The sequence below is a fragment of the Athene noctua genome, chromosome 6, assembly GCF_965140245.1.
Source record: "Athene noctua chromosome 6, bAthNoc1.hap1.1, whole genome shotgun sequence".
Lineage (NCBI taxonomy): Eukaryota > Metazoa > Chordata > Aves > Strigiformes > Strigidae > Athene > Athene noctua.
Window position 1 is genome coordinate 39425760 of NC_134042.1, and position 16981 is coordinate 39442740.

A 16981-nucleotide genomic window follows, 5' to 3' on the forward strand; every position below is an offset into this window, starting at 1 on the left:
AGATGAGCTTCATGTGCCTTCCCTTAGCAGTCTTAGAGCAATGCTGACCACATGGGATGCCATGCAAATGGAAGTGGAACAGTCTTAAGAAGCTGGGGGAAAAAAAGCATTAGTAAAGGAATGGGAGGCATTTGGTGCAGTTCACATATAAGCAAAATAGACACCGTTGTAAAGGTCTTTTTTCTTAGTTTTTTTAAACTTGGACAGCATGGTTCCTACCAGGTTACAGTGTTTCCTTGAGAAGTCACTGACAGTAGCAATCATGGTGCAGTAGTTTCGAGGGCTGGACTGAACAGTGAGATAAAGAAGAGTTACATTTTGGCTTGTGTATTATTATACTGCTCTAATTCAGCTTAATGATTCCATTATCCACTTATGGAAATTAATTACAAAACAGGCTCTAAAAGTGTCCAGGATGGGTTGTGTCAAGCCAGCAGCATGTTGTGGGATGTGATAAGTGATGCTGAGCCTCTCTCCACCTCTGCGCCTGTGGGAGATTTCTTTCCTCGGGATACTGGAGGTGGGAATGGAGAGCTTCGATCTCCGACTGAAGTACAAAACCTTCTGTCAGTCTTTTGTACTTCATGTTAAGCTTCGCCTTGGGTAAAAGTGGGCTTGCAAACATCACATGTTGGGGAAAAAATCTGAATGGGGATTGAAGCTAATTGCGCTGCAGCATGAAGGGCTCTCCATCATTCTAGGGTGCTTGGGCACTGCACAGAGAGGATTTACTGCAGGGATTTTGATCTGTAAAATGTGAAGTGCCTGTCTGTAGCAATGGTGCGGCTCGTGTCAAGGGAATATGATGCAATAGATCAGAGTTAAATTAAAACTCACTTCATGTATTTATAAATGAGAAGAGGTATCTCTTTTCATGCTTAAGTGAACTTGACACATAGGGATGTATGAACCACAGTCTGTGGTGGTTGTTAGTATTTTAATAGTAAGTGAAAAACCCGGAGAGTATATTGCTTGTGTTTCTTCATGGCAAAACTGGATTACATACAGTCTGGAAGGAAATACTATACTCGGCAGAATAAAACTGATTCATGTATTGCCTGCTAATCTTTCAGCATTTACACTAACTGAAGTTGGGGTTGTTCTCTAGGGTTGGGGTTTTTTTGCTGATTTGGAGGTTGTTTCTTGTTATTAGTAAAAGAAGTTAAGCACTGAATTGATTATTTGAATATTTAAAGGCTGCATCGTACATCGCCATGAATGCTGTGATCTTTAGAGGCACTGACAGCTTTCGCTCTGGCTATTAACATGTCTGCTTTATACAACACAAATGTCAACATCACTACTCCTCTAATTAGAGCAGTAGGTCAAACAGTGTCTTTGTCTGTAGAGGAACCTGAGCCATTAGCCATGTTAAGAAGAAGCCCCTTTGTTAAGCTTGATTTATTTTTCTAAGGTTTGTTTTATCCTGTGACAACCTACAAATGCTGTTTTTCAGAGTGGGGCAATTTTGCTTACTGCAGAAAGGGAAATACATAGAAGAGATTCTCCCTCAAGCCGTTCAGCCCTCCTCCTGAGCTACGAAGCAAACCTTCCCCAGCAATCCCAGCTCTCTGCAGGTCTGACCTGCGTGAGGGGGGTGCATTGATTTGGTTTTGTTCAAACACAAGAAATGTATGTTCCCAGAGACAGTTTAAATTATAATAATATTGTAAGCTGTAGATGTTTATAAAGATAGGGGAATATAGTGCTATCACTTAAAACTGTTCTCTGCTAACTGATGCAAAGCAAAATTGCTGTGATCATCCTCATTTAGGTACTACTGGAAGCACCAGTTAGGTTTTGCCTTTTCCAGTTTGTTTTTAAGTAGAATTTAACATAATTCCCATAATGACAAATCTTCCATTTAAGACCAAGAAACCAGTGCTGCCCATCTTGACTATCTGAAAGATGTGATTGCTATTTACAGTTTATCCCATTTGTTTTTCTGACAATGTCTTTGATTGCTTCTCTTTCAATGCATTGCACATCTTGAGAACTGAAATTACCTGTAGCATTATGGAAATAGACTGAAAAATATTTTAAACTAGATATTGGTTTTAGCTTTTTTTTAAATTTTAAAATAATTTAAAAATATTTTTAAATATATTTGAATGTGTTTTAAAATAAATTAATCTTTTTAATATTTTTTATTTCTGTGATCTTGGTTTTTGGTGGCTAAGTAGTTGGTGAGTCTCTAGTGGAAATTCTCAGGTTTTGGAACTGTGGGATTTTTCCTTAGAGTAAGTAACAGTCAGATGAGCTAACACAGGCACGAGCTGCTGTATGCACTTTAATCTTTGTAGTTGTTTCTGTGGAAGGAGAGTGCTGGCAGTAGACAGGAGGTCACAACCATCTTTCCTCCTTAAAGAAAAGCATGTTGAAGAACATGCCTAGGACAGACAGACAATGGATGGTTTGAGTCTGGCTTCTCTGTTTTCTGTTCTCGTTAGCATTTGGCACAGGCACTTGTACTTCCTTTCTCCTGCCCATTTTCCCTTCCTTACAATGACATATGCTCCCGCACAGGTCAGGGTGGGTGCAGGTAACTACTTACAGACTATATGCTCATTCACCTGTACCCTTGAGCAAACCTGAAGCACATGGAGAGCACAAAGGATAGTATAGTCATCCATCATCCCTCCTCTAACCTGTCCTGGGCCACACAGTGTGCCCAAAGCCTTGTGGTACTGGTGGACACTGGTGGGCATCTCTTGCTTGTCTGGGGCTGCCTTCTCCTAGGAGTTGCCTGCGGCTGGGCCTGCGGTGTGGGGTGGAAGGAGTCTGCCTGCTGCCTTCCCGCTGCTGCCTGCCAAAAGCATTGCTCAAGTGCTTCGCCTCTCCCAGGTTTATCCAGGATAGGAAACCACCTCGTGAACATCCCTGCAAGATGCTGAAACATGCTTTTACTAGTAGGAGAAAAGCTCATCACAGATTGAATTGGTAGGTGAGAACCTGAAATGGCTGAAATTGCTTGCAGTATTGCAATGAAAAAAGTTCTGCTGTGCCCTCCCAGCACCCTGCTGACTGGGGAACTGGAGCTGCTGCAGAGGGGAGGTTTTCCATTTTGTGGAGGAGCTGTGCTTTACTATTGTGGATATTTTGGTTGGGGTTCTTTTTCTGTTGTTTTTTTTTTTTTTTTTACATTTACTCAGTGACTGTCATTCTACAGAAAATTAAAGCTGTTTATTCCCCCAGACAGAAGCTGTATTTGCAGATTTATGTCGCCCTTCTCTGAAGAGACAGTGCTGCTTCTGCCAAATTAGCTCCAGCAGATCTATGACCTGGAGGCTGCTCTTCAGTAGGCTGGAATTAAACCATCCAACACACTTCCAATATAAACTCTGCTGCCATAAAGAAGCTGGGACAGAGGATACCAGGTGCCAAGTCTCCCTTTAGTTTCTGAGTGGTACCTAATGTATCTTTAGAAATCCCAGTTTTACCACTAACAAACAAATGGAACTGAAATAACTGAATCGAGCTTAATTTTGTTTTGTTACTGCAGGACAGACTTATCAATTGCTGTCTTTCAATTAGGTCTTCCACTTCTTATTGAATATAAGTTGAAGGACTAAGGGATACTATTTCCTCTTGGTTTGGTTTTTTTGTTGTTGTTTTTTTTTCCCCCCCCAGAATAAGAATGTCCTTAAACATGCACCAAAATACTGTAAATGAAAAGGGTGAAATAATTTTGGCTGTTGTTTGTGTGTAAAACAAGTCTTACATGGAAATCATGCATAACTAATTTCTTTGTTTGCATAAGTAGTTTGGCTCATACTGGCTCAGTAGAAGTATAGCCTGTGGGATATTTTGGCTCTTTGTCAAGTGATGTTTCCTGCATCCCTGAGTAAAGGAGACACAGAAAGGGTCATGGATGGCTACCAAGTTGGCCAGTACCTTTAGGGATGAGCTGGGGACCTATTCTGCTTTGGAAACATGAGTCTCTGCAGCTCACACTGAAGATACAGTGTTACCCACTCTGGGTGTACTCTGGGTGTCTGCTGGTAACCCTGCTCGGCAGGAGGCATTTTTCTCTCCCTCGCCCTGCAGTGCTGGCTCTCACACTGCTCCATGCAGTGTCTCTGAAGGCACACTTCATTGCACAGTGTTTTGGTGCTCATTAGAGCATCACAGTTATAAACAGAGACTCAATTTTGCTTGAGGAATGCCCTAATATTAGTCTGGTACCTGGAAACTAAGTTTATCTCAAGCTGGGTTATGTCAAAATGGAAGTGATGGTACATATTTATAACATCTGAAGTGGGTGATACAATTGCAGATGTTTCTAAAATGTACAGATGCAAAAGTGAAGGAAAATGTTATCTACAAAACCCCTCAGCTTCCTGGCTCTTTGTTGTGGCACTTACAGAAGGACTCTGCCCTCATGCCTTCGTTTCCAAGAGCTCCCATCCTGGCAGAGCACACTTACTTTCCAGAGACCTCCAAGGGTTTCCATCATAATTTTTTCTTTTGTAAGTTTATGCAACCAACTAAATCAGGAGGTCACTATTAATTCCTTCTGGTAAAATCATGGTCTGCCTCCCCTCTTTGGAGATGTGAGTGTTGCTGTGGTGGAGCAGGTACTACACCATTTCCAGGCTGCCTGTGACGAGCTTCTGCGGCTCAGCTCTGCCTGTGGCCTCTGCTGCTCTGTGCAAAGGGGCTCGCTCCACTGAATTTCATCTTGTCTAGTGTCTGTGATCTGAGATGAGCACAGATGCATGTAAAGCATGGGTCTCATTTTTGGCATGTCAATGAGATCGCCCTGGGTTTGAAAAGACATCCTCAAAACCAGTATTGAAGGGGTACTGGTAGAATAGAATAAAATGGAATGGAGTGGAAGTAGCATGGCACCAGTAAAATGGAAGTTGCAACAAACCCTTTTCTTTTCTGAACCTTATGCTGAGCTGAAGGTTTTTTGGTTCACCCAGCACCAGCTAGCAAAGCAAGTGTGGTACTGGTGTAGCAGGGAACAGTAGGTCCCATGGCCAGTTTGCTGGGTGTACATGCTGCTGAGTGAGCAGTATTCTGCCTGTTCTCTGGGGGGGGTTGTATTAAATACTGCAGTGCCTTGAGACTCCAAAGTCAGAGCTGGGCACTGAGCGTGGCAGCAGTGACCATGGTAGTATGCATGGCAGGGGCTGCCAGTACCTGTGTCAGGCATGTCACAGAGCAAGAGAGCCTCATGTATGAGCAGGTTTTATTCTTATTCTCATTTTTTAAAATGGTGTGAACCTAACTCTAGGTGTCAGCAGAAGTGAGAGACTGAGAGCAATGAAGCATACAGCACACCAATTAATAGCTGTTCCTTTATTTTCCATTTTCTCTTCTTCTGGGGCAGACAGGAGTAGTACTGAAGAGCAAAACACATCTATCTAGAAAAGATATGGGAGAGGGATGGAAAGCCAGACAAATTATAGAGTCCACTAGCTGTGTAACACCAAGCTGGAAGCTGTAAACCATTCCCTGTGCAGGCTACCATAACCTTCAGAGTGAGGCAGGGAAGTTTTGTTTTCACACATCACAGATATCAGAGGAGCGTTCCCCAAATCTGTGGTCTGATTTCCAGCTGTGGCTGTATAATCAAGTAAATAAGGACCATTGTCTGGGTGTTAAAAGCCAGTCAGCCTAAGCAGAAAGAGATGAGACAGGCAAGGAAGGCAGAAATGCTGATGAGAAAAGGCTTAGGGCAAAAAATGCAGACAGTCCTTAGGAAAATGGTTCTTTGAAACTAATGCTCCCTAACCCCATTCAGCACCCGTTACAGGAATGCAAGCTGGTTTTGAATAGGGATCTCGGAGGTCAGTATTTATCCATTAAGCTGTAACTGCCTAAACTTGAGTATGCAGCCCAAGAGACAGTTCAGAGCTTTGCCTGATTTGTATTCTGTTTGCACTTTAGGGAGTTGGTTTCAGCAGACCAAATAACGCTGTAATGTTTCTCAACTGATAACACACCAATGATAAAGTTCACTGTGAGGGATCTGCTGTGAACCAACTGAAGGTTTCTGCATCAGTTTTGATTCTGTTAAGCTCTTCAGGGTATAGGGAGAAGCCAGCATGGATGTAGGGGAAGAGGTTGGAGGTTATGGCAATTAAATCTTTCGAAAGTCTTGTGGGGTTTTACTTAATTAACAGTCTAATCATAATACAGCTTTGGATGCTGATTTCCATATTCTTGTTGGGCTGAGAAATAATAGTTGCTGCACCTGAAAGAGGTATTTGCCTTTTGATCCCACCTGTCTGTGGCTATTAGCATTACTGTAGAGGCTGAGCTGCCTTAATACTGGCCAAGTGGAAAATTTACTGTGGGTGGTATGTTGCACCTTAAAAATCCTCCACCACCTCATCTCAGCCCTCCTGAATTTGTTATCTTGGGAGATGGTGGAGCTTTACAAAGTTCAGAAAGGCATTAGCAGGAAAGGAGAGTTGAGTTACTTTTGAAACTTTACCTATTCTCTGTACCCATCTCCTTTCTGTAATTTGTTGACCCATGAGTGGTTTTTGGTACTTTTTTTTTTCCCCAAAAACATTGTATCTGTTATGTAAAAGAACCGTTCTAAATATTTCAGTGCTGTTATAATAAAATCAGGGTGATATTATGAAAAGCATGTCTTGACGTACAGGCTGTTGAACACTCCCAGCCTGTATAATGGCTCAAGGGGTAAACTTTTATGTTAAGCTTTGGGTGGGAGGGTTATCTTTTGACAAGTCTGTCTGAAGTGCTGACAAAAAACCTACATGTTTTAGTCAGTAAAAAAAAAGGCTGAAGAACTAGAAATTTAACGCTTTTGGAAAAAATCTGTAATTCCCAATATGAAGGAGAGGACAAGACGGGAAATATAGAAACTATAAAGAACTTTCACCCTTGTGAAGTGTAACTATGTTTGTTACTACTTACCAAGTGTACATTTGAAGTCAAAGGAATTTATATGGTCTTTTTTTACAGCTCAGCACCACAAAATAACTGAGTCTTCCGTTTCTCATGGTTATTTAAAGGTGATTTGGTTCTTTATTCTTAATCAAAATTAACTTGAGGAAAACTCATTGCATCCCCCTTCTTTTAAATTGTTATAGCTTTCCAGTCTGGCAGAAGGACTTTAAAATTGCAGTAGCAGTTTTCCAGTCATGTTAACATTTCACTCTGCTGGACACTGTGGCTCAGTAGAAATAAAGAATGCTGCTTCACAAAATCTCGACATTTTTCTAGACTCCCTTTTGGGGCTCAGACAATGGTCTGTATTATTTGTTATCTTCTTGTGCAGTTGTCTCCAAGCGACGTGCATGAGACAATCCACCGGGGTATGGGAAGAAAATACTAAACTTCAGTAGTACATGTATATAATTTATAAAGAAATCAATATTGGGGTGCATGAAGTTTTTTGATAGGGATGCCAAAAACTTTTGGAGACCATTTTTCTAGTGACTTTTTAGCTCATCTGCAAGAAATGTGGAAGAATCTTTGTCAATTCTGACTTGTGAAAATTGTCACAAACCATACTAACGTCTTCTCCACGTTGTGGACACAAGTAGTTTCATGGTAACTCCAAAACCCGTGACATGGCCTGCGAGAATGATGATAATCATTCTTCATGCTGGTCCTAGTGCATCCTTTATGATCACTTTGCAGCCTTTTTGTACCTTCAGGTTTTGTTGTTACAGGGGATTGCTTTCATAAGATTTAATTAAATCAGCAACAGGCTATGTGTATCCAAAATGCCTAAATTTACTGCCTGAAGTGCTTTTAGTAGAAATTTAGTCCTGGATCCTATTACATATAAACATCAGCGGTGAAATGATATTGTATTTGGCAATAGTTTTAAGCTGATTTTAAAAGGGTCTGTGCATGCCACTGCAGAGACTTTGATGGTCATTGGCTGCAGATGGTGAGGGCACTGGTGGACGTGAGCAGCAGTTCTTTGGACAGCCCTCACTATCAGTCTCTCTTTACTTTGTTTTCCTAAGGAAATAAGTCTTACACAGTTGCTCTGTCTCTCTGTCTGTCCCATCCTTTTCCTTCTCTCTACCACCTCCCCAGTAACTGACCAGCAGACTCAGAAGTGTAAGCCTAGTTTGACAGAGGACTAAAAGTCACTAGAGACTCAGCAATTGGATGGAGAGGAGAGTGTTTCAAGCTGGAGCCCTTCCCAAGGTAAAGACAGCACATGGTCTGGTTGACCAGCCGCTCACTGCCAACCTGCACATGTTGTGTGCTTGGCCATTTAGTGGACACATAACTCCTGAGAAGTGGTGCTGTATGGTGGCTCTGCATGATGGGAATGTCACAGGGGGCATATCAAAGTCAAGAACATGATTTAGATGGTTGCTAGGGGAAAAGGGTACAAATCACAGGAAAGCAAGAATATTCCTGCCATTATTCAAAATAGTCTTTCCTCTTTGGTGTCTTTGCATTGCAAACTATGTGCAGCTTTGATTTAGAAAAATACATAGTCATCTTGCAAAATCCCAAACATTGCACACAAACAAGTCTGGTGCACAAATGTGCTCAGGGATCCTGTTTCAATTTTGGCACTCATCAAGTATTTTTATTTGCCAGGCAATGGGGACAAATCTTTGCCAAGAAATAATGGAAGGAGGGAAGGAGGGGGAAAGGAAGGGGCTGCCAGGATAATTTTTGTTTTGTTAAGTACTGTCAGTAGTTTTGACAAAGGATTTGCTTACTGCACATCCCTAGCTCTCCTTGTGTTTATTTTTACTAAAATCTAAAAATTATTCTTGTGAAATTTAGGGAAAAAACCTCTCCGCTGATTACAGCACATTAATATACAGATTTTTGATTACAGTTAATTTACATTTAGTGCTGGTTTATGCCCACCATGAAGAGGGCTTTACCTTTTCCATGATGGAAAACTACAAATGATTGGACTTGTAATGTTAATTTTTTATCAGAATGAAGATACTAACTCAGTTGAACAGACTGTTGCTTGTGCCCAGCATAATTTGTTATTCATCCTAGCTGACACGTATCTGCAAATAATCAAGACCACATTCAGTGCCCATCATCATTAGTGCAGACACTGGATTTAAGATGAGGCTCCAATAGCCAAGTAAAACCTTATTTTACAGCCTGACCAATGACAGAGGTGATATAAAAGACAAGTTTCTGCTGCAGCTGAAATTGCTAATGGGAGTTTTTCCACCACTTCAGCAAAGATGGAGCAGGTGTTGAGTCATGCAAAACTAGCTGAGAATCCTGTTAAATGTTGTAAGGGATTATTGTAAAAGCTGCTACTTATCTACCGTAAGACATGAAAAAAAGTGCAAGAAATATGGGTGCTCTACTGTTGTTACAGGAAAGAGCTTCCCTGTGTGTCTGCTCCACAGTGTGTTATATGGTAATGAAAGATTTGGTGATTTGTCATGACAAACTGCTGACCATCTCCATTCTACCTTCAGGGATCCTTCCGCAAGTTGAAATTTCCCTGTGTCCGTAAGCCACCTATTATTTTCAACCCATCCTATTCTGACAAGCACAAATATAGAAACAAGTGTAGAAACAAGGCCAGACATTCTTCTTCTTGACATTAACCTCAACCTAGTCCTCTTATAACCTCAACAAATGCCGTGCTAGGGCATCTTTCTTCCCTAAGCTCACCAGCTTTTGCAGTCACCCTGTGCAGATGTGCTTTGGGCCCTGATTTTTAAGGGATGGTGTTGCTATCTTGAAAAGTGCTTTCCCAATGAATATCAAATGTTCTCAGTCTTGCAACCTGAATGTCAGGCAGACACATGCTTTTAGAGAACTGCAAGTAATAAAAATACAGTTAAATGTTAAATGTAATTTGTGATCATTTTTTGTCAGCTTCTTCCTCTCCAATCTCTTAATTTGTTTCTACGTGCCTTCTCTTCACTCCAGCATCCTTTACATCAGAAAAACTTCCCTTATCTTCACACCTGCTAGGCTGCACCTCACCCATCCATATGGCTCTAAGAGGCTTATGATAAAAATGCTTCCACTGGATTATGGTGCCCACAATATGCTATAAAGGTGTCTCATCATGCAAGTATCTTATCTGCTCAGTAAAACATGATGTTTGAATTGTTACTTAGTGGTGGATAGCATTAAATAACAGTACTAGAAATGAGTAAGTGCTAGTTTTGAGCAAGAAGATCCCGATCTCTATTTGAGACCATTTCTTGTTTCAAATTGAAACCCCAGAAATTTATATGACCTCCCCATAAATTAGGGACCATGAAGATTAATGTATGAAGTTCAAATGCCCACTTCCTGCGGCTGTTGAAACGACGTGTGATAATCTGTTTACTGAAGTCTAAGGAAAAATGCACGTTGCAAGTGAAAACACATCTGCTATGGGGCAATGTTGGCGGGGGGGGATAGCATATGCTTGGTGACATAACTATGAGAATGCTTTTCAGTTTATACCCCCAGTGAGTTTATCTTGACTCTTAGACCATTGCTAATGGCTCTTCAGATCAAGGACACCTATTTGCTTTAACATTCAAAAAGTTATGTGGAGAAGGCAAGTACACCTCTTAAAATCTGCAGTATAGAAGAGGGTTTGAAAGTCTATACTTTGTAATTCTCAGCCTCTGGAGGTTACAAGCCTTGTGTGAGGTTACTGATGAGAGCAGTAACTTCACTGCTGCTAGAGCTGGTGTGGGTGCTGTGGCTGGTTCTGTGAGCATGGAGGTGCCTGCTGCCTGCAGCAGAAAGAGGTGGCTGCAGTGAGATTGCTGACATGGAGGCTTAGAAGTTACCGCCTTTTGCACCACTGACTGCCATGAAACAATACGGAAATGTTTGTTTAGTAAGGACTGTAAAATGTCCCGGGCACTCAGGACTCTTAAGTGCTTTCATACTTTCAGAGGAACTTTTTCTGGCAAACTTTGATCATATTAAATAAATTTCCCATGATATCATAATGCTCCATTTGTTATAAATGTGCTGATTTGCGGATGTGCAATTAGCTGACTCAAGCAAAAAAGCATTATAGATATCCTGTGTATGAAGTGGCAGTTTATTTCTCTCCATATGGTCTATAACTTGTTCCGTGCTGCTTAACGTGGGGTCTGGGCTTACTGCCCATTGCTCATCACAGTTTATAGAGAGGAAAATTGAAGGCAGCCACAGAGTTAATTCTCTGCAATACAGTTATTTCCTTAATGCAATACCTAAGCTGTTTGCATCAGCCAAAATAGACAGTCCCCTTGAAAGCAGGTGAGCCTCGACTGTTCCCTCTAAAGAGTGAGGGAGTGGAGATGAAATCAGCTTAAGAGCAAGCTTCATGAATTGAGCAGAAGTGGCTTCCCAGCAGGAAAAAATAGGGCTCCCCCACTCTTGTATATCTCAGGTCATTCAAAAGGTTTTTGTTCCCTGCCATACGTTTATTTGTCACTACTTGAATGGACCTATACCAAGAGGTAAGTCTTGCCCATGGCAAAACTTTCTTGAACCTCAGCAGTGATAGATAGGATTGCATCCTAAATTAATAGTCTCAAGAGTATTCTCATTTGTAAGATAGGCTCAGTGCAGGAACAATTGTTTTGCTGTCAAAATGGCAGTTAGCACCTTAGCTCACTACATATTTTTAATTCTTGTAACACTAAATAAATATATTCTACTCTCCTCTCCAGTATCTCTCCTGCTCCTTTAAAATGAGTGAAGAGCATGAAAAAAAGCTATTTGAGAGAGCAATAGCATATATTAATGTACAGGGTTAAACTTTCTGAGGACAAGAACTTTTTTTTGATCTCATCAGCATGTTTAGCAGTTGCAAATCTCAGTCTATGAGGAAATTTCTTACATTCAAAGACTATTAACAGCTGTGAAATTAGTTTTGCAAATCTGAATATATAACTGCATGTTTTATATGCTGTTATGTAGCATTTGTACATATATTCATACGTCTTGTAGTTTACGAAATTTGAGTATACGGTTTCAATGTGAACTGAAAGGGCTCAAACGAATTTCTTACAATTATTAAGACTAAACTGTGATGTGATGTATGAAAGCTTTGCTTGTGCTTTGCTTCATTTGCTTCAAAGCTTTGCTTGTGTTTTGCTTCATTTTTCTCAAGGACTCCTGATTCCTCAACTGTTTCCTTAGGTCCCTTTGTCCGTTTAGGTAAGATCGAAACGTTCATTAGGCTCCCTACGTAAATCACTGGTGGCAGACTCAAGGCCTTCAGTGGACACTTGGGCAACTCCTAGAATGAGCTATGGGGGGCTCTAACAAAGAGACACAGAGACCCTGTTATAGGGAAACTGGTTTTGCTGGCTTAGGAGGGAGACACCTGGACTTCACAGCACACGCTCTGCAGAGAGGGTCAACTAGCCAACACTGTGAAGAAGACTACTTACTTCCTCCCCCAACCACTGCAGACCCTCACCCTATTTTCATCACTACACATGCTCAGATTATGCAAATGAATTCTGGGAACTCATTATCATAAGACACCCCTTTCTAGGAAATCTAACGAATATCTATGATTTGTATGGAAACTCATGTCCCTTGCTAGCTCTTGGGAGCCCTTACGGCGGAGAATCCCCAGGGCGACCCCAGCACTGCCAATAAAAGAATACCTGCTTAACACTTCTATTGGATTCTGTCTGTTGAGGTAATTTCTTTGTTTCAGAACTTTCAGATTTCTTAATCTTGAGGTCATTAAACAAAAGACATCGCCATGTACAAATTTTGAATTTTATGCAATATAAGATGCCTCTTGGGAGTAACACTGAATTAAAAACAACCCGTATACATGTATAAAAAGTTATTTGGCAGGTGTGAAATATGTGTTTAAGAAAAAATGTTTTAGTCATGTCATAGGTCTTAGGTGGTTACAGTTTATTTTCATATTAGGATTGTAATGGTCTTTTGAGTGTACCAAACACATTCTACAGTGCATCATCTCATTCTTAAAAATTAACTGTCTTGTATTTGGAGATGAGTCATTTTGAGGCTGAGATGCTCACCTTTCTGTGTTCAGTCTGTGTCTATAAGGGTTGAAAATATATAACATTGTCTTACACAAATCGTGTTTCATCTGATAATGAAACTCCCAAAGAAAGTGAATATAGTACTTGGACATCTTTGGAACAGGAAAGCCTAGTACGTGGCCAGCAGACATGCTGCTTGGAAACAGCATGTAAGGGAATATTCACATAGTTGCAACTAAAGACTGGCTTCTGTGTTCAGGAGTCCTGATCTTCTCACACAGATCTCAACACATGAGTGAAATAATCTGTTTATCCAGCATATGGTCCTTTGTGAGGACTAGATGGAAATCATTACTGGGTCTTATTTGTCATTTGTCCCAGAGTGCTGTTTCCTTCTAAGTGCTCCCTTTCTAGTCCAGGGCTACGGAGGCATTTTAGCAATGCAGAAGGGTGATTAGAGGCACTTCTGCTGGAATGTGTGCTGTAGTGCTTAATGAAATTAATTTGGCTTATGACAGAAACACTGAGAGGCAGTGCTGGGCTTTGTCCCACTCACTGTCACTGTTTCCCAGCATGACACTGGGTGTGTCAATAGTGACCTGCTCTTTGCAGTGCTTTGGGCATGCATAGTGCTAGCAGGAGCTGAGTGGAGGCTGGGCATTTTCAGGTGCACTCAGAGGTATTTGTGTCCTGGGGAACTAAATCTTTAATACCAGATTATTCTAGCTGATATTATTATATCTGATATATATTCTCTAAGGAGAATCATATCTGCTTGGTTTAGCAGGAAAACTATTCTGACAACTGAGTGCTGTCTCGTTCCCCCCCAGTTAGTGTCCATATCTAGCCCAGACACATAAAATCAGAGAAATAAAAAGGCTGCTTGGATCTTTCCTTAGTCCATCTTCCTGCATCCCTCTGCATCCCAGTGTGGCTGATCTGGGCAATTAGTGATTTGAGTCCATAGCTATTTGGAGATGCATTTTTCAGATTATGTCTTTCTTTTCTATTACATACAGTAAAGTAGCATTTACACAGACAAACTCTACACTGATAGTCTAGGCAGTGTATGAGCTATACAGAGGAACTGCTACTTGACTCCAAATAAAGTCTTTAATTCATGAAAAGTAGGATTTTTTGAATGAAACAAGGTAGTGCCCAAAATCCACCCAGATCTCAAAGCAGAAGAGTGTAGTATCAGGAAAATACAGCCAAATCAAAATCCCAGAAAAGTGATCATATTTAATTGAACAGAAAGAAAGACATTAAACAAAAAAATAAAACAGAAAAAGCTTTGCTTAAATGTCAGCAAGAACTTTATTTCTTCTTGGGTTTTAAAATTCCCCATCAGTTGAAAACCAAAACTCTTCAAGTCACACAGAGACAAGTCACTGCAGAGGAATCAGAAGTTGCAGCTGGACAGGTGATAGCAACCATGAGATCAACCAGATTTTGACACCCATGTTTTTACTAGGTGCCATTTCACCAGTAGTTTCTGCAGGTCTTACAGTTGGACCATGAAAGCAATCTTTTTCAGGAAAAAAAAAAAAAAGAACATGAAAAGCACTCTGCTCCTCTGCTCAGGTAAAACAGCATTTATAACCTTTGCTCCCCAACAGAAACTGCACTGAAGAGTTTATATAGCTGGTGTGCCTTGCCAAATTCAGCCTCTTTCTTACATTACTCTCTTCTTGCTATATTAAACAGGGATCTAAGTTTATTCACATGTATGTTGCACTTTGAAATCACTGCAAGGGTGTGAGGAATTGTGTGATCTCCTGAGGACTGGTCTCCTCAGGGCTCTTCAGATTTTTCTCTCATTAGCAGAGACTTCAGAGCCTCCAGTGCCAATGCCCAGAGGAAGCCCATGTGCATGGGATGCTAAATGCTGCCTTCAATGTAAAATCATGTGTCCTTGCTGTGTTTCCAGCAGTTCTTCAAGAGCTGAGTGGCTCCATCAGGTGTGGGGTGCTCTGGGAGCTTACCTGGGTGCCATGGCTGCTCCAGGTCGAGTTTGGGCAGATGGGCAAAAGAGATCAAAGTAGGTAAGAAAGATAAGATTTTGTGGAATGATTTAGAGGGAGGTAGTTCATCTGTGTTATACTTTAGGGAACTGGGTTCAGATTAGGTAACACGTCTGTCCCCAGTTTGTGCAATGTCTGGGTGGGCCCAGAGTGGCTCAGCAAAATGCTGCAGTGACACACGAGTGGGTGTGAACCCTCCTTCCCCCTTCCGCGTGCAGATCCCGCACTACCTTCCTGGGATCATGGTGTGGGATGGCTCAAGTAATGCCATGGGAGAAGTATTTTCTTAAGCAATGTGTTTTAAAAAGTGCTGTTAAGGTAAAGGATGTAAAGTCATCGGTCAGGGAGTGCTTGTGATGGCCTGAGCTGTGGAGAAGCAGTTGGGATCTGTCACAGTCCAGTGGGTTTATTCTGCAGCTGCTTGCATTTTGTGTTTGCGCTGTCCATGTTTGTGTAATCAGAGATAATAGGTGACGTATTTAGACATGTTAAGAGAACTTGTGAGCACACTGACAACGCGCCCCCCCCCCCCAAGATAATTTAATGTGAAAACAGGAAAAAAACCCGGCTTTCTCTACTCGCAATTAGACCTCAGCAGGGTCTCTCCAGTTCTCCCTGTTGTGTTTTCCTGGCATTAGTTCTCCCTCTGCTGTTAATCTCTTCATGCCATAATGCACCCGTACCCTGCGGCGATCCTGGGAAGACTAGACAGTGTTTGCAGGATGTTTACATCCACATGTACAAGTTTGCCAAACCAAGGAACAGGGAGAAAAGAAGTATGATCTGTCTCAAGGGCCTGCCACCTCTGAGAGGTAGCCCATCAAAACTACTGCAGTTTTACCCCAGGTGATGTCACACTAAAGTATTAATTTGCTTTTCTGGTCTCCAAGACCTCCACTCTTTTTGCTGCAATATTTTCAATTATTATTTCTAAATTCGTGATGTTTCAAATTTGTGTTAATAAGCCTCCTTTCTGCCATAGCCAAATGGCAATGCCCAGTTAACAGAGCAGCAGAGCAAGCAAACCTGCAGAGATAGGAAAGGAGGTGGAAGAATTACTGCAGGGAAAAAACAACCTCCCTGTTAATGAGAACATGGATGCATTCAAACACATATGTAGGCAGCTCATGGCAGGATGGAAACAAAAGCTTGTAGTCTCTCAGGGTTCTCCTGTGGGCACAGCATGGGTAAGGAGGCTTAATTTTGCAAGGCACTCCAATTAAAAAGGAGGCAGGATGGTAGACAGAACTGTCTGAAAGGCAGTAGTGGATGGCGTGTCTTCTACAGCAGAAGCCGTGAGATATAACCATACTGCTTGTGGCTGTGATCTCCACAGTGGTTACTTCAAGCCAGATCCCACAGGCTGTTTGTGGGAGGCTTAGCATGGGGCAGGTAGGCATGCAGGGGAGAGGTGACCAAGTCTCATCTTTGCTGTCTCCAGGTTCCAGCTGGCTGGGGGCCTGTCGCTCCAGAGCCAAACAGGGGCTCTCCCACCTGCTGGTGGTGGAAGGAGGTCACGCACTGCTTACATACCCCTTGGACCAAATTTTGTCTTGTTTTTTAAATGTTGAAGATTTCTCCTGCGTCCTCCTATAAGCTACTTGATCAATTACCTCCTTCTGTGAAGATGTGTTTCTTAGTTTTTGTATTTATGGTGGTGCCCCAAGTAGGATGACAGGGTTGGAGAGCAACCACAAAAAAATCTTTTCACTCTGGCTGGACCCCGAGTTAGCCAGATGTAAGGCAGCTCCCATCCAAAAGCTGTATTGCCATAGGAGATGAAAGGCAGCATGCAGTATCATGGGCACCACGCCAATTCAAGTTTTGGGCTGGAGCTGGCCCCAGCCAGCCAGCAGGCAACGCCAGGTTGACAGAAAGGTGTAACAGGGGCCCTCGGTACTGCTGGGGCCCCTGGGTTTGATTCTGCACCATGCAAACGCCCATGCCATGAATGAATAATAGCAATTTTTTCTGGGTCTGAGGTTTGTTTGCTTTTGCTTTTTCTTGGACCATGAACCCATGCCTTGAGAAAATAAGCAAAAT

At 41.8% G+C, this 16981-nt stretch overlaps 1 protein-coding gene across 7 annotated transcripts in view; it reads left to right on the top strand.

Annotated features, from left to right (window-relative positions):
- The window catches only part of EVL (Enah/Vasp-like), a 134403-nt gene that overhangs the window by 30534 nt on the left and 86888 nt on the right, over positions 1–16981 (top strand). The window lies entirely within an intron of this gene.